This window comes from Hetaerina americana, unplaced genomic scaffold, assembly GCF_022747635.1.
Source record: "Hetaerina americana unplaced genomic scaffold, ioHetAmer1.1.p SCAF_4, whole genome shotgun sequence".
Lineage (NCBI taxonomy): Eukaryota > Metazoa > Arthropoda > Insecta > Odonata > Calopterygidae > Hetaerina > Hetaerina americana.
In genome coordinates, this window is record NW_027286985.1 from 105,929,513 (window position 1) to 105,955,930 (window position 26,418).

General features: G+C 41.7%; 1 long non-coding RNA gene across 1 annotated transcript in view; it reads left to right on the forward strand.

Annotated features, from left to right (window-relative positions):
- The window catches only part of LOC139692252 (uncharacterized), a 515,972-nt gene that overhangs the window by 368,957 nt on the left and 120,597 nt on the right, over positions 1-26,418 (forward strand). The window lies entirely within an intron of this gene.

A 26,418-nucleotide genomic window follows, 5' to 3' on the forward strand; every position in this document is an offset into this window, starting at 1 on the left:
ATTTAGTGTGATTCCTGAGCAACCAACTTCCATTCGACGCTGTTTTTGTCGAAAATTCAACAATTTTGGCACTAATTTTGCTGTTTCACTCGTTTCATGCCCAAAATATTCGAACATGTTTCATGGCATGAGCCAATTCCACATGCCAACATCATCAGCGACTTCTCTTATTGTGATTCGGCGATCATTCATCGCCATTTATTTCATTTTCTCCGCGTTTTCATCGGTTGTCGATGTGCTGGGGCGTTCGTCGTCTTCAACGGCTTCACGGCCATCTTGGAAACGCTTATGATACCACTCGTAAAACTCACGGTGTATTAATAGATAACTCACCATTTTGGCCTCTGTTTAACATTTCACGCACTTTATTTCATTTTTTACGCAAAATGTGGTACAAATTTTTTGATCGATTTTATTTAACAAACGAAAATCGCCGAGCTCGCTCAGCTCAACACACATTTAACATTTGCGGCTGCCACACTAAAAATAAGCAATGAATGCAGTTGGAAATTTTATCATACTTTAGAGGCATGTATTCCAGCATAGTAAAAAAATATTTTGACAATCAGACTCTCCAAACCCCCGAAATTTAAAAATTCCCGTTATTTTATGAACACACCTCGTATGCCAATTTTATGCTTAGTAAAAGGTTAACGAGATTTCTAATTTTATTAGTATTCCCTTGAAATAGTGCGTTCAGTGAAATATATCTGCGAGAACGCGAACATATGTCGAATATCTTCAATTTGTCCGTACTGTCCTGCCCTGGAGCAAGTAGGTGTTCCCTTACCGCGCCGCGATGGAATATGGTCGAAGTGTTCGTCACGTCATTACGTACGGTGGGATAGTTAAACGCCGCCCTGAGGAGCCACCGAAGATTAAGGAGCTGAATAACAGGCAAAATGAAAGTCATACTCATGCGAGGTAAATGATGCGAGGGCAGGCTGAAAACTAATGCATACATGCTTGTAGACCACAAATAAAATGACCTCTCTACCCTCGTACATTCGTCTAATCTCAACGCAGACCCTCCCTGCCTATGGCGTCTCCGTTCTGCGTTTAAGCACTAAGAACACGTGGCACACTGTGCACTACGAAAGTTAAAGGGTTACGTCAAGATATGACACATGTAAGCGAGAGGCCACCTAGAAAAGTCAGCTAAAGGAATATTGCGCGAAGAACTCATCGACATAAGTTTTCATCTTTTCAATGAGACGACTATTGTGGCCAAGGCAGCAGAAATGATGAATTAGGGCAAATTGAACTTTTGAAATACGGTCAATTACCAATGAACGATGCTCAAATGGGTGAATGTGGTGACTCGGCACTCCCTGCCAAACACCCTCGTACAAGCCCTTGGAAGTTTGGTGTCCATCCTCTTCCACCACCCTGTCCTTATCCCTTCCTCCCCCTCCAACCCCCACTCTTTACGTCTTCCGAACTTCTGACTGGCGTGCACGCGCGGGAAATATATTTCTCCACGTTTCCATGGCAACCCCCGTGGCATTCGGTTGCCCCCCCCCCTTTGGTAAGTTTGACGACGCCCCCCTCCACCCTCCGTTTGCCTCGGCACTCTCACCCTCGCCTCTCCCACCCCCCTTCCCTCTCTTTCGCCTGATGCATCTAGGGAATGAAGTGTTTCCATGGCTTTTGGGAGGGGCCGACCAACCCCCCCTCTCTCCGTTCCCATCAAGCAACCCTCACGTGTCAGCCCCGCCCCACCCCCAAACGATCCTCCAGACCCCCTGCTACCTACTTTCTCTCTCCCCCTCCACGCACATATCTTGTCGACCAACCCCCTCCGTGACGTAGACGTGGATTACCAAGTCGAAACAGTCGACACAGCTGTGTTTTTTTACGGATTACTGTCGATAGGGTAATTCGATGTATATCGATTCAACATTCTCGCCATAATGCTCTCTCTAATCAAGTACCATTTATTAAACAATCTTCTAAATGCTTATGAATTACTTTGCACACAATTTCAGATTCCAATTCCAAGAAACTTCGGGGTATGCCGCTGCAGTAACTTTCTGACGGATTCATCCGCTAAATGTGCATTTCAATGCAACGATTTCAGAGTGTGAAAATCATTCGATTTGACCGGGATAGGAACCCGGATCCCTCGAATAATTAATTGCTTTTTTGTCTGAACCATAAAATGCCTATATACCAGTATTTGAGAAAAATAATAGATTTTGCTTGAGATAATAATAAGTGGTCATGACTCATGGAGATTTTAAGATTTCATTTTGCCGTAATGCGGTGATACGCATTATGCCACCTAAGTATCCCTTGTGGAGGAGTATTGAGTGTTTAATAGCAACGCGAATGTTTAATCTGTTTTTCTTTCATGTCCTCGAGCTCTCCTTAAACAAAAATATCGTATGGAATGCATGGTATCATTATCCATGTGTTTTTGAAAGTATGATGCAATGAGTTGAAATACGAAATTTACAGACTTACCTGAACGTAATGGGGAGAATCGGACCCTATATTCGGAGTGGAAGTGTGCGAACAGGTATCGGAAGGACAGAACTGTCTATTTCACGTGTGTTCGAGTAATGACATTGACTCCGTAGTCCCTAGTAAGATTTATTTGCCGATGATGCAGTGGTTTACTGTGATATCCGTGAACCTTAGGACACGGGAGCTTTGTCAAATGACCGTAATGCTATACGATGCTGGTGCGATACTGGGCAATTAGAATTAAACTTAAGACTTAAAAAAAGTGCGCAGTCATAAATTTTTGGAAAAGGAGCAATTCCCTCCCGAACGCCTACTGATTTGGGAACACCGAAATGGTATGTGTAGACTCAATTAAATATCTAGGTGTTACCCTCACTCACGATCTCTCCTGGGTGAAACACATGCGGGGAATAATGTATGTGGACAAGCTAACAAGAAATTAGGATTTATATAGGAACGTACTTGGTAAATGTGATGAAAAGGTCAAAGAGAAATGTTATCTGTCGTTGGTTAGGCCTAATTTAGAATATGCTGCATGTATATGGGATCCTCACGAAGTTGGAATGATTGCCAAATTGGATCGCGTGCCGCGTAGAGGAGCTAGATTTGCAAAACGTTATCATGATAAAGTTAGCAGCGTATCCAAAATATTAGAGGAGCTAGGCTGGGAATCACTCACGCAGCAAAGGTTACTCGTAAATTACAGATTGAAGCTCCTGCATAAATTGGAAGGAGGTCTCTTTAACAGTGATGTTGAAAATGCATTATTACCCCCATCGAACTACGGTAGGAGAGATCATGCTAGTGAAATTAGAGAGATTAAGTGCGTAACAGATAGCATTAAGATGTCATTATCTCCACGATCGATAAGGGATCGGAATAACATTGTCCGACTGCGGTAGAGGAAAAATATTCGGGTCAAAATTAGTCTGATGTGTATTCGCCCCCTGCCGCACACCCTAGCGGTGGCTTACAGGGCACTAAAATATCAATAAAAAAGTGGGGTGGACGTGCAGACCATGCGAAACAAGCTCTGTCATCCGGCCAATCCACGACGTCTTTTATCCAATCGCGTACTGATTGATGCCAGTGAGGCGACGCACCATCTTGCTGCCAAATAAACTTATCTGGTTCAGCTTCTTCCAATTGAGGAAAGATTTGCTCTCTCATATGATGTATAAATTATAATTGTAAATTAAATGTAATAAACACAACAATTTGTTGTCTTAGGCGTAACTTTATAGAATTTGAATAACTTACATATAATAGGTCTACCTGATACTGACGTTCAACGTCGAAACCTGGGTCGTGTTTTTTTTTAAATAAAGTGTAAGGAATTAAAAGGTAAATTATTTCATTTCATTTCACTGTAATGTTTTGAAAATCCCCATATTCATTTTGAAACACCCTGTATATTGGATTGGTATACCTTGTGGAGGTATTCTTTCGCCTCTGGATTACACAGACCACGATACCATTCCGTCTCTTAATGTAAATGACAAATCGGTGGGCGGGGGTGTAGGTAGAAGTGGTGCATTGTACCGTGGAGTAGGGAGCACAGATGTTGGTTGTTGGTTTCCTAGGGTAGCAAGAGAGTTTGCACATTTAAAAGAGGGGTTGATTGGGTGACTTTCAGACGAATTTTCATGGAATCCTAGGGGGGGAGGGTGACCCAGAAGTAACGGCGTTGATATCAAAAGTCAGCAAAACTCTGTAATCTCCTTTTGGGGAACCCATTGTAAATTTTCTGCGTTGCTATTCTGTAATGAGGTCATCGACGAAAAACATGGAAGCGGTTTCCCTCCGCCATTGTGCTCCTAGGACTTGCGAATGAATAATTAATCCCTACCCGTAACGGACGAGGCCCCTAAAGGTTGAACGGGGCCCCGTGGAGGACGCCTCGTTTCCTTGGACCAATCAATTATGCGGGGCAGGGTCTATAGATTTTTATGCGAAAGGAGGAAATGGGAAGATAGAAAGAAAGAAAGTGAGACCCGAAGTTGCTTGGAGTGTTCATGGAGCGACGGAGACCTTCCTTTCTCCGGAGAGAGAGAGAGAGAGAGAAAGGGAAGTAAGAGTCGGAATATTAGAAAATTTTAATTACGCCTCCGTAGAGCTCTTTCAAAATTTCGCGGTGAAAGCGGATGACTGCTTTGGTTTCCACGCGACGGGGATTCTTAATTTTCGCATTATAATTGGTGCGCTGCGTGTCTCCTTAACTGGAATGGTGAGTGGAGCGTGGTGGGCAAAGTCGCGGATTACTTGATCGCTCGCTCGGACCGAGTTCGAATCCGGGTTATTCCTTTTAACGCTACGCTCAACTGAACCCAAAACGAGACGATAGCTCGGTTTCTGAACGCTACCAGTCAGTAACAAAGTTCTCCAAGTGAGTGCAAATACGAGGGTTGCTATTTATATATTAACCCTGATAATAAAAAGACAGTAATTTATTGTTGAAAATGGCTTTATTATTTTTCCCAGTATACTCCATGATTATCACTTTTACATACGCTCGAACCAATCTTGGTAACACTTTTCCCACTCCGATTGGGATACCTACAAAACATGGTTTTTGAATGCATCAACGGCTTCCTCAGGTGCCGAAACACGTTAGCCACCTAATTTTTTCTTGATGAACGGGAATAAAAAGAAGTCATTTAGTGCTGAATCAGGGCTCTACGGAGGATTACCCATCGATTCGACGTTTTGGTCAGTCAAATAGGTACTTTCAGCCGATCTGTGAGAGATTGCATTGTCATGATGAAGAATGATCCTTCGTTGTCGCTTCTTTTTCCGTATTTCACCAAGCACTTCTGGCAAACGAATGCTCGTGTACGTACCATTCAGAATTTACGGTTCTACGTTGCTCTACTGGAACGGTTGCAACATGTCCAGTTATTCCAAAGAAACAGGCGATCATTTGCTTCTATGTGCTTCGTGTACAAATCACTTTTGTCGGATTTGGCTCGTCTTGGAAGATCCATACAGTGGATTGCTGTTTTGTTTCGGGCCCATACGCATAGATCTAAGATTCGTCACCTGTGTAGATGTTAAACACTAAGGCTTTTGATCCACCGCGATTATATTTGTTGAGCATTTATTTGCTCCAATCGCCACCAGAATGTTTTTGAAGTATTGTCAAATTATGTGGGATCCAACGCGCACAAATATTTTTCACAGCTATATGTTCCTGCAATATCTTATTGATGCTCGTCATGCTAATTCCCAAGAATGTCATTCACATGAAGATATTCCTTTACTAGTTCCTGCACAGCATCAATGTTTTCTGGCACAACAACGGATTTTTGACGACCTTCACGACTTTCGTCGCTGAGCAAAAGACGGCCATGATGGAATTCGTTTTACTTGCGTTTCACAGATGTAAAAAATGGGGCTTCATCGCCAAAAGTGAAAGTAACTTGATCGATGCACTTCTGTCTTCATAATCCAAGTTGAAAGTCGTGGAAAATCATCGCACGCAAGTGTTCACGAGTTGACTCCATTTTTTCGCTGAGACAAAATTTTCGAGTCACTGTAAACAACACGAATTATGATCAAACGACAAAATGCTCTGGAGATAGTTAGCATTAAAAGGGTCAAAACTTCAGATGGAAACGTCAGATGGTGCCTAGAGCACTTAGTGTTGTCAAGGCTCGAAATATAAATAGCAACCCTCGTAATATCATCTTAATCTACATAACACCCCGCAAGCCGCTAGCAAGGGCGTGTGGCGGGGGTGTTACTATATGTCAGCAGCCGTAAAAGACAATAAAAACGGATGCAAAATGAAAATATTGATTCTAACCTATATTCATAGTAGAGTATACTCGTGCATTCAAGGGCGTGTTTAATAAAATAATTTTGTCATCATATGTCCTCTATTTTTTATCTTTTCTTTTTCTATAGACTTCAAATCGCACCTCTTTTCAACAACTTCCTCCAGTACTTGAGATTAACTTTTTCACGCAGCCCCAACTTGTTTCTGTTAGCCTTTTCCACGTTTGCATCTCTCCAGCCTCTGTTCTACGTATTTTTTTCATTTCTTCCGATATCCCAACAGCAGATTTTCTAAAAACACAAAAGTGTATGGTTGTAAAAAATAGCGTAAAATTGGTTTAATTGTATCGAAAGACTCGTAATATGAAACCAAAAGTATTTTACGCGATAATTAGGAGCAGCTATTGGTGTAGTATGTAGTATTTAATTTGACTCGTAGGGAGGAAAATAACTGTCACAAAAAAAACAGCTCCGTTGATCGAAAACACCTCTTTTATATCGACTTCCTCAAAGGCATTCTCCGGGGAACGAAGCTGCATAGTGTGCGCATAAAGCTGCAATCGAAGTGACCGACAAACTCGTTGGCACCAATTCCTCGGAGCGTTAACTCGAGCTGCAAACTTGAAATTTTCGATGGACGATACTGTTCGTCCTATACTTATGGAAAAGAAATAATCGCAGGGAAGTGGTCCGGGTACCCGTAAGCCATTTCGAACTCAGAGACCATAACATTTTTTAAGTGAAAGTAATAAAAAAACGAAAATTTTCTGAACGGTTAATTTGAAATAATATACCTTGGACCTTACCTTCAGTGCGACAGGTATGGGATGAGAATCAATATTAATAAAACAAAGGTTATGCGATTTTCTAGAAAGAAAAAGGCTAAGCTTAACATTAAAGTAGGAGGGCAAAAACTAGAGCAGGTAGAACAGTTTACGTATATCGGTAGTGTTTTGGACCAAAACGGTCAAAGTAGTAGGGACGTAAGGCGAAGAATTGCGCTAGGCAAAGAGGCTTTCACAAGGAGGAGGGAGTTGATGACAGGGACTTTGAGTAAGGATGTTAAGAAAAGACTCGTAAAAACTTTGATATGGAGCGTAGCTATGTACGGTGCGGAAACGTGGTCATTGAAGCAGGAGGATAGACGTAGATTGGAGGCTTTTGAAATGTGGGTGTGGAGAAGAATGGAGAAGGTGAAATGGACAGAGAAGAAAACAAATGAGGAAGTACTTGGTATGGTGGGCGAAGAGAGGGGTTTGTTGGGAGCAATCCTATGGAGGCAGGAAAAGTGGATGAAGGGGGTGTTGACCGGCAGTGGGATGTTGAAGACTGTGATAGAGGGTAGAATGTTGGGCAAAAGAGGAAAGGGAAGGAACAGGATAGGGATGTTGGACGGGATGAAGGGAGGAAGAAAGTACTCAGAGATGAAGAGGGACCTGATATAGAGTAGGATGATGGATTTTTGTTTTTTTTTAGGAATAATAAAATGTTTGTTTGGTAGTTGTGTCCATCCAAAAACCTACCTTAACCGGTAGATTACCTTAAAAAAAATACCTTGGACCACGTGGCGGGTAAACGAATGGTTGCTTCTTAATCTGAGGATTTTCTAGTGTATATATCTCTGTGATTCGAGATAAAAATGATAGATTTAAAAAAAATTTTTTTTTTGCTTTGACGGTGTACCGTGCATCGTCTCCATGGTCACGTCACTGTTGCCAACTGCATATTTTGGCGTGAGTTATTATTCCTTGAAATATTTTGTGGGTTATTCACTCGTATGAAGTTCTCGATCGCTTTCCGTGATCTTACATGCTGGTTTGTCTAAAAAGTTTCGGAAAAATAGATTTTTTAAAGATATTGCTGCAATGCCTCAAAAATCTTCTAAGTACATCCCTTGAGAGTGTCGAAAAAATATTGCCAGCGGCTTTTCCATTACTCGAAGGCTTCCTGGTAGGCGAATGGTCCTTAAGGGTGCAAGCGTGGAAGCTTCTTTGACGGCACTTTGGGTCCCATGGTGGCGTCCTTTGAGGGAAGGACGATGTCTTTTTTGGGAATAGAAAATAGGGTGCTGGTGCCAAATCGGAACTGTACGGGGGTTGGGAAATCGTCGCGATATCGTTGCAGATTGTCTTTTTTAAGCACACACTCGACTCTCCTCTCGGTCGTTCCGTCCATAAAGGCCTTCGGGACATGAATTTAACGCAGATCTTTCGGATCACCAAATTTTAAGTGATAATGGTGTGTGCACTATCATCTTATTAATGCCGATCTTATCAATACGATCTGCGATCATGCGCACACTTAAACCGACGGTCTGAATTCAGGACTTCACTTGCACGTCAGGAAACGATTGTTACCGATACTTTTTATACAACCATAGTGTTTTTTCACGCTCAGCTCAATTAAATGCGAACGCGCCGAAGCCTCCCGACCACTAAATCGCTCAAACACTCTCTCTCTCTTGCTAGGCGGAGGCAAGGACTCCTCGGAGGGACCGCCCCCCTCCCCGCTTCACTCCCCGTCAGCAATCCCCTCCCCATGAGCCCACGTGCGAACTCTAGAGAGGGGGAAATTTACCCCCCATGTCGCCTCTGATTTGGGATTCCTCGCGCGTGAGTTTCTCGCCTCTTTACCCCACACCCCCCTCCCTAAGGGGAACCTACCGAATAATCCCCCCGCTCAATCACCTCCCCCCACCCCGCCCATCCTCATACCCCCATTCCTATTATTCAAACCGCCACTCCCCATCCCCGAAATTTCCATTTTAACGACCCCCTTCGCGCACTCCATCTCATATCTTTCTCTCTCCCGGACGAATTTCTCCTTGAGTTAAGGGTGAAGTTCCCTTCGATCAAAGTCAGCGGCGCCGGATTGCCTCCGTAGCCCCCCAAACCCTCCGCCGGGGGAGTTACACGGGCATATCGCATACACATTGGCGGAGAAGAGAACTCCCGTCCGCCAATCAGATTGGTGGAAGTAGAGCGGTAATTCCAAGTTATTTGAGTGTTGATTGGGTGTTTATGATTCGCCTGATTTCTTCATTCACACTTTAATGATGTGAAAATCCGATTCTATCTCGGCATCCGTCAATAATCTAGAATAAATATATCGAGTAACCCCAGGCGTGATGCGGTGGAAGTCGAACGAAATGAATATCTGATCGAAGCACTTTTCCACTTGATAATTTTTTTATTTTTCGACCGGGTTTCTTGGTATCCCGGTCACCCGGGCGACCGTGGTACTTTCCGGAACTCGGAACAAATAAATTCCGCCGTGCGTTCCGTCTGCTCTCCTTGCGCCGCCACATCACCCCCTCTGTAGACTTTAGGCCACTAAAGAACGAAAAAGGAAGGATTAGCGAAAAGAAGTGAGATGCTATGGAACAAAATCTTCCAGGTGCTTTGGGAAATGGACCCTCCTCCCAAAGCGGGTCTCTCTCGGCTCTTCGGCAGGTGCAGCAGTGGTGGTTCTTGGGTGTGTTTTGTCCCGCAGAGATGCGGGTGCTGCGCTGCTCGTCCCGTCGTTCTCCTCAAGAGTGTAGGCAGGTTTTATGCGGTCGATTGAAATTGTTTTCTCACTACCTCGGACGTTGACCACGAAACATTTTGGCTCTCTTCGGATGTATTACACCTGATGATGGTGTAATACATCGACACCCGCTCGTAGTATAAAAAACTTTAATCAAGTGGAAAAGTGCTACGATCAGTTATTCGTTGATAAATATATCCTTTTAATCTATTTAATTAATGTAATGCATTGAAAGCTGTGGTGACTCGGTCAAATCAGCTGGAATTTTGAAAATACAGTGGAGATATACTCGAAAGCGAATGAAAGAAAAATCACAGTTGATGATGGACACCTATTCAAGATGAGTATGATCTTTATAAATGATCATGAATTTTAATTTTACCCTTTTTTTAAAATCTAAACAAGGTTTTTTTTACATCTTATTCCGTTTGAGAGTCTCCGCTCGCTTTTTCAAGTCCTGGGAAATTATAATGATAGGCATTCATTCATCTTGCTCCAATTCCATGCCTGCAAGTCGCTGATGTTTGCTGCTGGTTATGATTTCATGTAGACGTCTTATATCACCGTACAGCAGAAGTGAATGTAAATTTAACAATTCGAAAAAATGAGGAAATATCGGATGCGCCATTAGATTCGTCAGTTAGGTTTTTCAGCAGCCGGAAATACTTCTCAAATCAAAACATGAGCATAGGCTCCATTTTTTTCTCAGATGCACGCATCGACCGGGTTAAGAACGATGCCATCATCTGAATGTCATCAAAATATACCAACATTCAAAAATCGCTCCAAATTCACTTTAATTACACGTACGGTTTAACGGAAGCGAAGAGGTAATGTTAAGCGAGCTTCATTAATACAATGTGCGGTATGTATTAGGCAATCGCATCTAGGAACATGTCAATCAAAGAATTGGCTCACGTTCCAAAAAATTGTGGATAGATTAGTCAAAAAAATTTTGCCTTCAAGTTATGACTTCAAATTTAGGGGTCAAGATAGTGTGGTGGCTAACGTGCAGGCTTCCCATCAAAAGGGCCCGGGTTCTAGAGTTCATTCTTGTACACCCAATAGCACTAGCCATTGTGCAATTAATGGGTGAAAACCTAATTTTAATTCCCAAGGCCGGGTTAATAAGTGGGGATGCGATGAACAAGTTTACTTTGGGGTTCGCCTTACCATGGCGAATGGAAATCACACCCTCTACAATTTCCCCTCTCCGCATATTATCTCCAAGTATGACCCCTTACATCGGCACCAGTAGTTTCATTCAGCTGATTGTAGCTTAGGGGGTTCTAAGTCCACGATCTACCACGCAGCGCCATTTATAGTCATGTAAATATTGTACTTAAATATTTATTAATTTTGAAATAAATTTGCGAAGCCTGGAAATAATCAGAAATTCTCCTTTTAATATTTTTTCATTCTTCAGAATTTCATATCATGGATTTCGGAATTCGAATCTTCTTTCATTTTAGATATTGAGCTTTGTGTAGCGCACCGTTGTTCAAATCAATTGTGTTCGCCTGCTTGTGAATTTTCGGTGGAGGAATTGCATAGTTTTCGTCGCAAACCAGAGATGGGGAGAGCGAAGGCAATACGAAACTGAGGAGGCGAATATCCTTGGGAGGTGAATTTTATCAGCGAAACTGTGGCGTTCTATATTAAAAATCGGTAGGAGACCACGGGAGGGAATATTGAATCCGGGAAAAATGATAACAGACGAGTACTTTCGTCGCCGCAGCCAATATTGGAAATATACTCTATATATATATATATATATATATATATATATATATATATATATATATATATATATATATATATATATATATATATACATATACATTTGTGTGTGTGTGTGTATGATTTAGTGGAGAGGCGAGATTTCGCTAGCGAAAACAAACGCAGAGAAATGCGTACAAATAAAACTCACTCGTATCCCGAACTTTCGGTGGCCAAATCACCTTCCTCTGGGGAAAGAAAGAAGTCAACTGGAGTACAGGTATCTTCCACCTTTGGCCACCAAACATTCGCAATATGTGTGAGTTTCATTATTGAGTTTCTCTATGTTTTGTTCGCTATCGATAACTCGCTTCTCCGTTTAAGTTTCATATATATTAAGTTGAACGATTCGTGGTTCAAGTCCCAGTCAAGGATATGTTTTCGCAATTGTGATCTGCTTGATTATGCCTTCCCCACATCTCCTGTGCTCCTCTTTGATATGTGTTCCTACCCCTTTTCCTTATATCTATTTTCACGTAAATGAATATTTTCCTCATATATGGGAGGGCGCGTATTTTATCCCATAGCTTTCTCTCAGGGGCATAGTGAGTGCCGCAGCGTCCCATACTGCAGCAAGGTCATTTACTTTTAGGCAAATCGAAGAGTCAGTTAGCCTGAGAGATTGGTCGACAGGGCTCCCCGAAATTTTCATCTACCCAAGCTGTTTTATTTTTATGGCCGGGAATTTAATTTTTCACTTGGTAATATGCATTCTTTGCAGCAATGGTTTTTGAAATATCCTGGAAACATAAAAATATGTAGGAAAATACTTCCCAGAAAAAGGTTCCAACTAGGTATCAAATGTTTGCATGTGATGGAGAAAACTTTTCCCGCCGTCTGATAAGCTGTAGACTCCACAAAAACTTACATGTTTGTAACATTGCTTCCTGCATTCGTCATAGTCTTCGAGCAGAGCCAAACAAAGCAAATGAAACAACCATTTTCAGCGGAACTTTTGAATTATACTGAAAAATGACTCACTCCACCGTGGGAACGATCAACCAAGTCCATGCACTTTGAGAGATGGTTGATGCCGATACTTCGAGGAAATTCATATGTAAAACACGAAGAAAAATTCCTAAAGACTTTACGTTTCCACAGGAAAGAGTTTATTATTATGGACTAGTTTCGTTACGCCAGATGACGCTACACTGTGAAACTAGTCGGCAATAATAAATTCTTTCCTGTGGAAAATTAAAGTCTTAAAGATTATTTATTCGGGCTTTACCAGTTTGTACAGGCATGTTCTTCTGAATATTACACTGCACGTATTCGCGCAAACAATTCGCTTCGAGGTTTTTAAGAATTGTTTTTCGTTATTTGTATCATTTTCTCTTTCTTTTACTATATGAATGCTTTCATTTTGGATTAGTAATATATTTATTTATAAAGATTTAACGTTAATTACGTTTTTTCCACATTTTGAGTTGCATTTAGCACTTCCTGAGTATATACGCCCGAAATATGTGACTATCAAACGGTTTACATGATATAAGAATTTTGGTTTTTTTTAGAGTCATAGAAATGCTTTTCTCACTTCCCCGTTAATTCGTTGTCATTAATTTGGGAAACCAAACCATTTAGAGGCCTTTACCCATGATTTTATTTGCAAATTGTCCCGTGAACATAGGGTGTGGCGTCATTAGACGTTGAATCTGCGTTGTTTGTTTTAGCCGTGGTTGCCTCGGGGAAACGCTTCACTATATGAACAGGAAAATTTTGCGAACATGCCCTGGCAAGCTACGAGGGTAGGCTGGAAACTTATGCACACATGCTTGTAGACCACAAACAAAATGAACTTCAGAAGTACTCTTGATGGCATGTGGAAGTAACATTCCCCGTCAACACGCATGAGCAGTTTTTAGATCGTTATATTCATCCAGTGTATTTGGAGAAGCAGAAGTATAAAGACGTGTTCTAGTGCTATGTCAACGCGAGTTAACTTTTCTTTTCCTCGAATCTAACCCTTGACAGCTGCCCTCACCTCATCGTCCGAGGTGTAATGATTACCCTAGAGGTGTCTCTTGAGTTGAGGAAAAAAATAAAAATCGCATGGCTCAAGATCGGGGGGATAAGGAGGGTGTGGAATCGGTTCAAATTTCAGGTTTCGCAGAGCCACTCCAGTTGCGTGCGAACGCAGATTTTACGGTATCCCTATTGTTCAATCATGAAGCCAAATCATGATGTCGTTTGCGATATGCTTTTGAGTGATTTGCCGGTTATTTTTAGTCAAATCATCGACGAGTTTGCAATGTTTATCGTCTGTGGCAGTGATCGGACGTCCGCTGCGTGTTGCATCGACAATTATGGTTTTTCAAGATTCGCAACCACGAAATTCTACTACCCATCGATTTACAGTAGACCAATCAACAGCATCGTCTCCATTAACAGCCTTTAAACGACGATGAATCTCAGGAGGAGTCACTTTTTCAGCAGTTAAAAATTACTTACTCGTTCTTTGAATTTCTTAATTCTTATATTATGTATTTGGGGGGGGGGGGGTCAACACACGACATTTGTCCCTTAATCATTTGTTTCATTCGTTTGCCTCTTTCTGACATATTTTCCCATGATTTATCGTGAAAAGAAAGACACGCGGTATCTTGTAAATCAAATATTTTTTTCAATCGTGAACGCTCACTTATAAAATGTCACCTCCTTTTTATTGTCACCAATAGTCGCTGCCTTCGTCGCCCTCACTCCCCGCCTGTCTCCCCGACCCGCTGGTGGGCGCGATGAAATCTTTTCCTGGGGAAATGGGGCGTGGGTAGTGAAAGCGGAGGCTGTAAATCGCACCCTCGCCCTGTAGTAATATCCAGGTCCACTTCGTGAGTGAGTTTTTCGAAGCGTTATTGCGGCGATCGGGCGGGACGAGGGATGTTCTTTTGGCTCCTTTTTTAAGGGATTCCCGGAATCGGGGGAAAAGTCGGATGGATTTATCCGACGGAGGGAGGGACAGTGTCGATTTGAAACCCACCCGTTTGGCGAGGAATCCTTTTTTCGTTGGGAGAACCGGTAAATGATAAAATTTTCCTTTCTCCTTGCTTCGGGAACTTGTTTTCAAAGGTATGTCGCCCTACATATGCTGATATGCGTGCGATGAGTCTTGCAGAAATAATACTGAATTGAAAGTGGAGCGAAAGTTTTGGTTATCTACACCTACGTCTGCACAATACCCCTCAAATCGCTGCAAGGGCGTGTGGCGGGGGTTGTTAGGTCACCAACCATGCATGTACAATCCCAATCTTGTTTCCTCTACGCTAATATTAGTTTGAACATGCAGTAGAACATATTAATCGCACGAAATAAGTTTCTTACATGCCACAATTTTATAACAGGATACGTATATTCAAGTCATGCTGTAGAACTGCTAAAAAGACGGGTCTATTAAATTTAAAAAAAATTACAAATAGGATATCGACATAATAATCTACACTGCCAATTCTAATTGCTCCCACACGATTGCTGCCATGTTTATTTTGATCTTTGATGGTTCGAGGAAAAAAACGACATTTTAAATCTATCCATTCTACAATAAATTTTCCCTGATTTTATGTTGGTGATCTGATCTACCATAGTAAGTCGGGGCCAGTAAAATGTCCTTAGCATCCTCATATAAGTAACCTGCCTCAAAATTACGCAGTAAATTAAACCTGTATTTAAGACACCAGACTGGGAGACAAGACTTCTGGAATCGCTGTGTTAATGTTTGTCATGGGCATCGTGAAATTATTCATTCGGGCAAAATTAAAGCTTAAAACGTAAACGAATTCACGCTTTTATGCATTTAAAAGTTAAACCTTATTGCAATAGTTTTTTATTATTGTTTTTTTGGTGAGGAAGCTCGTTAGACGATGACTGAATTGGTAAACTCGCTATTTCCTATTATATACAATCTACGAAACTGGTGCTCATCTTTAACTGTTCACTCTGAAAATGTTCATTTCTTAACCATTATGGGTATCTTACTCACGCATCGACATCATTGCACTTTCTTTCAAAACAGCGATATATTTCGTGAGATAAAAAATGAACCAGAAGACCATGGGACCAACAGAGTCTTGGTCCAGTCTCCGTTGGTCCTTCCACGCACCCAGTTACCTTCGCATAGTTTCCGTACATTTTGCAGATTGCTGTGCTTTATTTCCTAACTTCAGGTCAAACTGAGAGATAGAATAATTATTCAAATGCGTGGAGAATAATACTTCCAATAGGGTGCCGCAATTACTTCACTTAACGTAACGCTTAGAGGGGGTATTGTGCTTGGTAGATATTGCCATTAGCCATGCAAGTATTAAGGTTCCTGCTTGCTACAAAGAGGCAACGTAATCATAACACTAATTAAACGCAGTGTACTGTGTGGGAATGGGGTTTCTAGCGTTCCTGAGAGAAAATAAACTGATATAATTTACAAACTAAGGTGTGATGTAGTGGAGCCATTCCACAATAGCAGTGACGATAACTCTTGCAATTTTCCACTTTATAAATAATTATTTTTGACTATTTTCGATGTACTACATCATTTTCAGGTATTTTTTACTTTAAAATGATTTAATATATCGGAACTATTCGATAATATATCTTTATAAAGTGGAAAATTGCAACAGTTTTCGTCTCTGTTATATGAAATAAACTGGTTTATTATTTTGGCTCTATCCAGCATTTCTTTCGTAATCACCTGCTGATTTGCTTTGAGTAACTTTTCGTTGCGTTCTTGGTGCGGCAAAAATAAGCACAAATTGTGTTTGCAGCGTGCGTTTACACTTGCGACGAAACAATTGCATTCCGTTGTGATTCCATTCGGAAATGTTTCCGCGGGGATGAAATTAATATTTCTGTGGTTTCTGCTCGAGACATGCCTTTTATTCATTTCCGCATTGTATGTATTGCGCGCTTTCACGTGCTTAAGTTCGTGTGAGTGGGGGCGGGGTTTTCGATTCGATGGATACGCCGGTGGAAATTTTCCAGCAACGCGAACGGCTTCTTCTCCCTGAAACTCAATTTGCAGGGAGATTTTTTTATTTGAGGGACGAATGCGAATCCAAAATGAAGTGGTGTGGAAGAGGGAGGGTGCTGGGCGGGAGGGAATTTGTTGTTGTCGAGTGTTGTATGCATATATATATATATATATATATATATATATATATATACATATATATATATGTATATATATATATATATATATATACACATATACATATATATATATATATATATATATATATATATATATATATATATATATATATATGTATATACATTGGTATATATATATATGCATATACCAATGTATATACATATATATGATGGCGGGAATCTTCTAATTGTGCACACCACCCATAAAAGACATTTTGCATTCCTCAGCAGCGTGGTATGCACATTAGAGGAGCCAAGACCTTTAAATAACGGCGGACATTACTCGAGGTTCAGAAGTACTTTTCCCTGAGGCAGTATACGGTCACTCTTAATAAATTGCAAGTTCATTCAAAATTACTGCACGAGACGTATTCGAGGAAAGTTGTTGAACGTTGTTCCTCGGGATAAAGTCACACATGATGTCCCCTTTCAGTGAATAATATCTTCGCTGGAATGTTACATTAAGTATCATATTGAATGCATAGAGAAAATGTGAAAGAAAAAACCGCGATTAAATTTTCACGGCAAGGAAAAGTTTTATGGATGTGCATAAACTCCCTTTTGATAAGGGACAGTTTAAATGTCAAATCGGTGGAGGTATCCCTTGTTTTCCTTGATGAGCACCCTAATTTCCTCCATTCCAAAAGTATCTGGTGAGTCTTTTATCACCATTCGACGTACGAGGGTAGGCTTATAACTAATGCACACATGCTTGGAGACTACGAATAAAATGACCTTCAGAACCAACCCTAGTGGTATGTGGAAGTAACATTCCCCATCAACACGGATGCGCAGGTTTGAAATCGTTACATTCATCTAGTATATTTTGAGAAGCGAAAGTGTTCTAGTTCTATGTCAACGCGAGTTAAACAGCGTGCTATAATCGAATTTTTGCATTCACCTCGTCTTCCGAGGTGCAATGATTGCCCGTGAGTTGAGGAAAAAAATGAAAATCGCAAGGCGCAAGATCGGGGGAATAAGGAGTGTTTTGTTTGTTCTCTTGTGTGAGACGGCGTGGTATCCATCGTGCATAGATTTTACTGTGTCCCTATTGTTCAATAATGAAGCCGACACGTTCCTTGGATATTCCAATATGGTTTGGGATACGCTTTTAAGTGATTCGCCAGTCATTTTGAAACAATTCGACGATTTTGCGATGTTTATCGTCTGTGGAAGTTCTCAAAATACATAGAATGAATGTAACGACCCCAAACCTGCGCATACGTGTTGAAGGGGGATGTTACTTCCTCTTATTCAGTTATTAAACATTTACAGGTAAAACGAGCATTCCATCAAAAGGACAGGGCATGCGTCACAAGGTGCGGGGTAAGGAGGCCCTTATGTCTGGACAAATATAAGGTAGTTCGCGGCACATTCATAAAAACTCTCGCTTCGAATGAATGCCCTTTCGGATGGAGGGCATTTAATGGCGAAGGGTGACGTGAGTGGGGTAGGAAGTAAAGAGCATTCAAAGGAAGACTGATTTCTCCTTTTTTCATAGGTATTTGGACTCTCTTAAAGAAAATATTCTCATCACATTCCGTGCAGTTTCATTTCGGGATGCTGGTCGCGAATGTGGTCACCTTTCTCAAAGATGCTCAAATATCTCTCGCTCGACTTTTATTGCTCAAGCAGATGGTTACCAGCAATATTGCCAGTTTTGGTTCACAAAGACATGTGCTATCTACAATTGACCGCGATAATTTGCGTATGCAAGAATCCTTTCGGATGGCGTATCTATGTAAACTATCGATTCTTTCCCATTTCGATAATGTTGTGTTTTGACTAATTGCATTTTTGCAAATATCCTTGGAAGATACTCAACAATGCTCGTTAGTCTTTACGACTATTTTTTAGATAATAGGATCGTGTTTCAATAGTGAGAATTCTTGTAGCACATTCTTTTTAAATGACTTGGTTTTGCAGTGAAGCACCCAACCATAAAAACCTATCCATCAATGTGGTAAATTAGAAGTGAAAAGTAAGAAGGAAAAATTCTACTCTCACGTGGACATGCAACTTATAGTCTCCGCCCGCAAAGACAGATATGAAATGTGCCACACCGCTGTGGGCAGAGGACTGCGTGAGGCGTCCCCCCCCCCACCACCACAGAGAGAGACGAGGGATGGATGGAAAAACTTGAAAACAAACAAAGCAGGGTAATAAATACTGTGGCGAACCCTGCATTCATTAAATGGCAGTCCTAAGAGTATGTGGTCATGCGGGAAGGGTTTTGACGACAAAACACACGAGATAAGTGAACCTTCATGCAAATGAATAAAGCTAATCATTCCCTAGACACTGTTGATGGCAAGTGGGATTTTTGCTATTACTAACCCTACAGCTAATATCCCGTATTGTTCGTGGAAAGGGTATAGGAAATGATTGTTTACCAATACCCGTGGCATGAATACTTTCAACTAAGAAATGGAGCAGGAACAGGAAGGTTATAAGAGCTCATTCTCTTGAGAAATGGGGACGGGAATGGGAGACATTAGAAAATGGGAAAGAAACCAGACAATTCCTACCTAGCGTGAAGGAAAGAATGAAGATCAACTTTAAAACTTACAAAGGAATTACTCAGATTTTAACAGGACTCGGGGAGTTTAGATCATGCCTCAAGAAAATAGGGAAAAACAAGGAGGGGACATGTGAATGCATGATGGAGGAGGAAGACACGGCAATACACACAGAGAGAATCCTTTATTGCCCAATACATGCCGAGGAAAGACGCGAACTGAAAGTTATCCTTGGATATTCGCAAAGCGTCCAACAAATTGGGAAATATCTACACGAGAAACCGATTAGGAAAATTTTGGAAAGATTTATAAACAAAAGATAAAGTGTGGACGGGGAGAACGACGGAAAGGAAGGGCATGTAATCCAGACTATTTTGTGAAAAATGAACGAAATTGAATTGGGGGTTTAAAAATAAGGTACCCCAAAAAATTGGAACGATACATTTCCCAATTCTAATCCAAACGGGCCGAATTAAATTAGTTATTTTAATTTTTACCCACGTAATTGCTGCTAGGAAAACTTTTATCCTGTTCGAGAGGCTGACTGATGTGAGAGAATGAATGAATGACTGAGTGTGGCCTGAGATATCGCACTGATTTCAACCGGGGTAGCCTCCGGTTGAGAGCGAATGCTGTAACATTCTAAGTAACGGTGTCTCTCTCGCTGTGATTCAATAACCTTCCCCATCTTCCTGTTTTACGTACATAGTTGATAGGTATTCAGACAGGGCCGCATTAAACTCCTAGAAAATTTCACTCGACAGTCACACCCATTCCTGGTGTGGACATCAACCTGCCATTTGAAATGAATTGACCCATATTATTATTATTATTTTTATTAAAACTCACATGTGCAAATAGACAATGTCAGGTGGCACACAAGTCCCCCAAGTATTACAATCAAATTTGCCTTGGAAGTAATAACATGACAACTCAAATCCAATCAATATCGCAAAAGATAATAAATAAAATCAATCAGAAAAAAATACACTTGAAGGAAACTTCCAAACACCAATGTCTAACACAAAAAAATAAAATCACTATCTCATCAACATCAGTTTCCCGAGTCAACCAGAAAAATATCAAAACTAAGCTGTTGCATACAATTTTACACAACTTATAAACAGTTCATATAATCATTTGATTGATATCTTTTCTTAAAAGTGTTTACCCTGTTAGGAAAGGGCTCGAATAGTTTTCAGGTAAGTTGCTCCAATCAACTTATTAAGAAATGAAAATGTTTTTACTTGTTCTTTGTACCCGGCATTCCACCTTGAGTTTTTGATGATTCGTCCCCATAAAATTAGGATTTCCAGCCTCTTTCCTTAGTTCTGCCTAAGCTTTCTCTACCTTCATAATGTGGAGCATTCTCCTTATGCTTGCCCAGACTTATCTCTTTATTGGAACGCGAGAAAATTTCGCCAATTAACCGTTGTTTCAAATTTCTTAATACATTAAAATTTTAATGCTCCCACTTCCCAGTGGATGAAAGAGTTTCCTCTACAATTTTGTCCGTAAGCGAATGTACGTAGTGATTTTGAGATTATGGCATAAAAACATCAAGAGCGAGAAAGAGAGAGGAGTACGCGAATCGCGAATATTTGGACAAGTGCCCAGTCGCTCTGGGATTTACGAGATTCAAGTTACTGCCGTAACATCTTTCGCCCCAGTCTTATGTGATCGCGCCGACGACGATTCCGGGGTCGTTTGGGAGAGGGCACGTTTGCCGACATTCGATTGCTGTTCAGCGTAACCCAAGCCTTTTAAAGTTTTGTCGTTTTCCTTTTCCTTCGCTGTTCTTTTGTCTGCCGACTCTAGTTTGGACAGGAGCGAGCAGGGGGCGAGAGGGGCGCAAACAAAAGAATGCGGGCGCCATGCCGGCCACTCTCTTTAAGGCCCCTGGAACTCTTTGTACTCCCTTTTAGAAGTTGAAGAAAATCATGCAGTATTTGCAAACTCGGAACTTTTCAGATGTGGTGAGTCTCTTTCAGAGGTTTTAGAGAGCACGTTTTGGTGAAGATGGGTTTACAAATAGGAGGGAGTTGATGACAATGTCCTCAAGGAAATATATAAATAAATCATTGGTGAAAACTTTTTTTGTTTAAGAAAAAAAGAGCCTTGTATTGCTCGGAAACTTGGTGTTTGAGGCAAGAAGATAGGAACATCTACATCTACATCTACTTAATACCCCGCAAGCCGCCGCAAGGGCGTGTGGCGGGGGGTATTAGGACACCACCCGTAATTCCGAAAAGAAAAAAAACGCATGCTAGAACCACAAATTCATGCATCCACAAAAAAACGTGGCATACATTCATGCAAGAACACTCACACCCCACACCCATACAAACACTCAAACCAAATCTCACATACACATGCACCTGAAAGAACACCCAACAGCTTTGCAGTGTCTAACCTTGCTCCAACTTGCAAATTCAATGTTTTCAATATTTCCAAACCGACTTCGGCTTCTCACCACTATGACCTCTAACTGTTCGGGGAAAGAATGAGCACCTGCACCCATCCGTCCTGGAATCCATCTCCCCTATCCTATCCTTGTGGTCTGATCTACCGGAACGGATCGGAGTATTTAATAAGTGGGTTGGGAGATGATTGAAAACTCTAAAGGGGACGGGGAGGAACACGGAATTATTATCATGTTAGCGGAGGGGAGAATGTTGGGAGGCATCTAGAGGAAGAAAGAAAAGTGTATTTGAGGTATTTTGACTGGCAATGGAATGCTGATGTTTGCAATTTACCCATTTGCGAATGTTGGTTAAGTGAGGTAGTATGAAAAAACAGTAATTACGACCAGAATTAAGGGAGCAGTAAATACGTATGTGGGATAAAGAGACGGTTTATAGTTTTGTCTGTTGTTGTGGGGTATTAATTTTCGTGATAGATGGGATTTAGGATTGCCTTCCCCCATATAATCCCACTGGTTCCATTAAATACTTACTTTGACCTTGGTTTATTGCTCTTGATAATTTTTACATTTATTGATGATTAGATCAGTTGTCACATTGGCGTAGTCGTACAGTCATAAACTTCTCCTCAGCCGTCGTGTTGGTTTTTTCATTGGCTCAGCGGGAATTTTTAGTGAAACGGTGCATTATGGAGGGGCAAAACGTGACTTGGCAAGTTGACTCTTGCTTCCGTACGTGATAGCACGTTTTAACATGTCTTTGCCAACAAACTAGGACGTCGCTTTAAAGTTTCATCTCTTCATGGGATGTTGGATGTCTATGCTGTGTTTTCAATTCTTAAGGAAACGGGTGCATGCACTGCTCCTTTGGGGAGAATTTCAATGCGCCTAAAACAGAACCTGAGATCCGTGAGGGCACGAGATGCATTGGCGGGGGTCGCAATCGTGTTTGGCAGTCTCTTGGCCGCAGGACTCACTCACTCGCTTGGCGATCGTTCCAGTGTCCCCCGCGGCAAAAGGGAATGATGTCCGATGGGTCGAGTGCGAAACGAAAGTAGCCGAAACATCGGACGAAATGCATGTCGTCGCGTCGAGATTTTTTTTATAAGGGACAGTCCAATGAAAACCGAAAACCCGTTACAACGTGGCTTTGGAGTGGTTTAATTCAAAATTAATGACCAATAGCGTTGTCAAAACACGAAGGAAGAAACTGCAAGGATCCGCTTACAAATGTTGTCCTCGTTTGACCTGATCGGGGACAGAGTTGATTGACGAAAACATACATGAACACACACACCAAACCTAAAAAAGTTAATATTCTAGAAAATATGATGTAATGCAGAATTTATATAAAAATAGTAAGAATTAGTATCGTGCTTTCCTCTTTTCGTGAATTGATTAGTGCAGGTGCGGTGAATCGCAGCATTCTAAGACTAAGAGCACCGAGGTTCTGCATTGCGACTGCAGTCATTCGTCCACCACGTAATATGGCGGCCCGATAAGAGTATTAGCATAGATGTGTTCGTAAATGGACCCATTGCTAGAGACGACAAACACGCTTCCTCTCTCGACGGAGGCGACTAATGAGAGAAGCAGCGGAATGGAAAATGTGATAACGCCGCCATGAAGTTAAGTTAAGGAGGACGCATCCGGAGGAGAGAACGCCGCCGCCATCTTAGGTGAGGGGATAGTCGCCGATCTATCCCCGGGGACCCATCTGCTCATTCATCTGGAGAGCATCGTCATCAAAGCAAAGACGCTTTCTGTCGCGATGGTTTCCGAAATTCGTCGACAGGAAATGTGCGGAGTAGTTTTAAGCTATTCGTAAGAAAATAGTGTCAAATGCTCGCTCATAAGGTGGAACAAAATAAGAACTGTAATTAGAATGGCATGAAGGGGTTTTTGTGTTTTCAAAAAACGAAAAGCTTTGACTGATAAGTCGCTCAGAGTTTTCCCTTTGGATGTTCACAAAAACTGTGATTTGCTTCAGTTCTTCCGTGTCTGAAGAGTTTGAATGACTCTCCCGGAAATGACATCCCGCCGAAAACACTATGCTTACTCTATTCTCTTTCTTAGTTTGCGTGAGACCCCGGGGCGAGTTGATCTTATGGTACGTGAGACGTGCATAAGAAGGAGCCAATGTACTCGTTAAGTGGAAGAATTCTTTGCTTTCGTCCCTCGTGTATAATATATTCGCCATATCTTCGTGGGTGGGAAACCTTTGAAGACTTAGGTCACCGTTTGTGAATAAGCGGGCGGGGATGTGATTTCGTGTGCTATGTTGCCAGGTATTTCCGCTGCTAGGAAGTGCTGCACAACATCAGTGATGATGGTATCATTATGGGAAGAATCAACCCCGGCCGCACTCTCTCTTACAAATGGCCCAAGGATATGGTGAGGGAAATTAGAGAGGGAATAAAAAAATAAAAAATAAAATTAACCCCCCGAATATTATTTCATTTTATTTGAATTATTTATTTATTTTAAATTAATTAATTTATTTTTTCTTTTTTTATTTGCTTTATTTTTCTACTTTATTATTTTTGTTCTTTAATTGTGTTTTTAATTTTTTTGATATTTTATTTTTCATTTTTTATTCTGTTTTCTCTCTAATTTCCCTCACCGTTTCCTTTGCTCATTTGTAAGAGTACGGCTGGGGTTGATTCTTCCCATAATACTCCTACGACCGTAGTTACCGTCCCCTTCATACAGTGATCATAGTATTTCTCTGCAGCCCCGGATGATCTCAACATCTTCTCTTCGAATGCATATATATATGTATCGTTTGTGCTCCCCGTCTCATTCTCACGATAGACTCGCGATCCTATTGCAGCGAGGACATTTCGATGATCCCGAAAGCTTGCGAAAGATCACTCACAATGATGATTTGTATTGGACCGTAGCATTAGAGATCTTTCTGGTGAATCGTACTGTTTAAAGCTAATAAGTGTGTGTAAATATATACAGAGTTGAGCCAAGGACATTATGTCCTGTTGATCAACAACTTCCACACTGTCCGTTATCATGCTGTGGGATTTCCAGGGTCGTAGAGGATTGATTTCGGATCCCGAATGTATTTATGATTTATAAAGCGGAAATAGCTCCGGTCAAACTTTGCTTCGTTGCAAATCGCCATCTTGATGAGACGAGAAGGTATACTGTAGGGATGTAGGGGACTGCTGGTGGGGCCGGAGAGGGTGGGGATGATGGATGATGGGAAGGGGGAAAATGCTGATGATTCTATCGTATGATCAACCTTTTTCGAGTGCATGTTCGAATTAATATTTGCGTCTAGGTGATATAATTAGGTATGTGTATGCATGGGTGGTGATTTTACACCCCCCGCCACACGCCCCTGCAGGGTATGTGTTGATGTAGATGAAGGGGAATGGATTTCGCAGGAGACTTCCCTTTCCTTCCCTTCTCGAGGATATTCGGGGTATTCCGGAAAAAGACCCTCTTGGGAAAGGGCTCCGAAATTGGGTTGGCGTATTCCGTGCACGGGTGGTTTTTCTTCCTCTCGTGAAAAGGGAGTTTTTTCGGGAAGGGAGAGTGAGGCGCTCTTCGAATACCGAATTGGTCGCCGCTGGGCGAAAGCATCAGTTGCCCAGCTTATTAGTGAGCCATTTTGATCCGTTGGGAGAAGTGCCTGGTGTCAGCGCTAGACGTCGATAGCAGGTTCCCAACTACAGCGAGGTCCCTCTTTCCTGTAGATGTAGGGCACAGGGGCCTTGAACTACAGCGCATTCGCGTAAATAATGTCGTATAGAGGGCGATAGCAGGTTCCCAACTACAGCGAGGTCCCTCTTTCCTATACATGTAGGATACAGAGACCTTGAACTACAGCGCAGTCGCGTAATTAACGCCGTGTAGTTCTAGTGGCGGCGCATTCAGTTTAATCAGGGGCACTGATTACACAAGGCCGCCATCTATTGCCAATGCATGGCACTTCCTCTAATTTTGCACAACGGTGTACCGCGTTTATTTTTTAAATTGAAATAATATTATTCCGTCCACAATGTGGGCAGAATATTGACTTTTTACATTTTAGAACGTTATCAGTGTCACTCCACGTTTAGGTCTCTCACATTACTTTTACTAATAGAAGCTTTTCGTAAACAGACTAGATGTTTATTAATTTAAACGGACAGTATTTTTCGCTACATCTCGGCCCTGAAGAAAACTGAATTTTGGTACCGAGACCGAGATTTAACTCGGGCCATTGCTCGGGCTTGCTGGTCGCCTTGGAGATGTTTGCGAGGGGGGGGGGGAAGTGAGGTGAGTTGTGGATGGCGGTGGGTGGGGGCGGATGATCAATAGGAGGGAAGGAGGAGACAGCCCGCGTCGGTGTATGTGGGGGGTGGGGTTGCTCCCTTCCCCCGTCCTCCTACCCCCACCCAGTGTCCTTCCTCCCCCTCAACCCTGCTTTCGGCCGTCCCCGAGGAAAAGAAAATCGATGCGCCGATACTTTCATCGCGATGTATCTCCGAAGGCGGAGGCAGCCGCATGAAATTTTACGATATAAAATAATCCTTCCCAAAAATAAATAGAATATATCTGGGGGGAAAATGTATGACAGATGAAAGTACAAGTCGCTAAAATTCTTCATAAGAGTAGCCATAAGTATCGACTCACCAATGCCAGTGCCTCCACCAGTTGTGGTATGCTTCTTGTAAGGCATCAATAAGACCCTTGTTCAGGCACCTCGTCATGACCTCTTTGACGTAATCCAGTGGTACACAGTGGTACTCAAAGGGGTTATACTTGGGTCGTACTCAAAGACCCATG